This window comes from Seriola lalandi, unplaced genomic scaffold (genome assembly GCF_002814215.2).
Source record: "Seriola lalandi dorsalis isolate HSWRI2012SDOR001 ecotype SW California unplaced genomic scaffold, Sedor1 jcf7180001996423, whole genome shotgun sequence".
Lineage (NCBI taxonomy): Eukaryota > Metazoa > Chordata > Actinopteri > Carangiformes > Carangidae > Seriola > Seriola lalandi.
The window spans coordinates 38-530 of record NW_019467088.1 but is presented as its reverse complement, the minus strand read 5'-3'; the positions used below and the strand labels follow the sequence as shown (position 1 = coordinate 530).

Here is a 493-nt window from a genome sequence, read left to right as displayed (position 1 = left end):
TCATACACGTCTGACTGCTTTTCTTTAGACCTCACAAACATATTTAATTGTTCAAACGAAAATATGTTCTAAAGCTCAACTTAGAACTTGCGATTTTTCTTGAGATAAATTTCAACCTTTTGTGGCTCGTTGGTCTAGGGGTATGATTCTCGCTTTGGGTGCGAGAGGTCCCGGGTTTAACTCCCGGACGAGCCCCTTGTTTGCAAAGGTCTGGTAGTGGCCATTGGTATCAGCCCTGAAATGCACCTGAGTTCTCTGTGAACATGTTAGAACACATGCTCTTTGCTCATGTCTCCTCCTTTGACATTAGTATCAAGTGTATGTTTAGATACCTTGTAGAAGGCATTATGAATCTCTTAACTGTTCATACACGTCTCACTGCTTTTCTTTAGACCTCACAAACATATTTAATTGTTCAAACGAAAATATGTTCTAAAGCTCAACTTAGAACTTGCGATTTTTCTTGAGATAAATTTCAACCTTTTGTGGCTCG

The 493-nt window shown here is 39.4% G+C and overlaps 1 non-coding gene across 1 annotated transcript; it reads left to right on the top strand.

Moving 5' to 3' along the window:
- Window positions 1-123: 123 nt before the first annotated feature.
- On the top strand, window positions 124-195 carry trnap-ugg (transfer RNA proline (anticodon UGG)). Its single transcript has one exon. It is a non-coding gene; the product is annotated as a tRNA-Pro (tRNA).
- The last annotated feature ends 298 nt before the right edge of the window (window positions 196-493 follow it).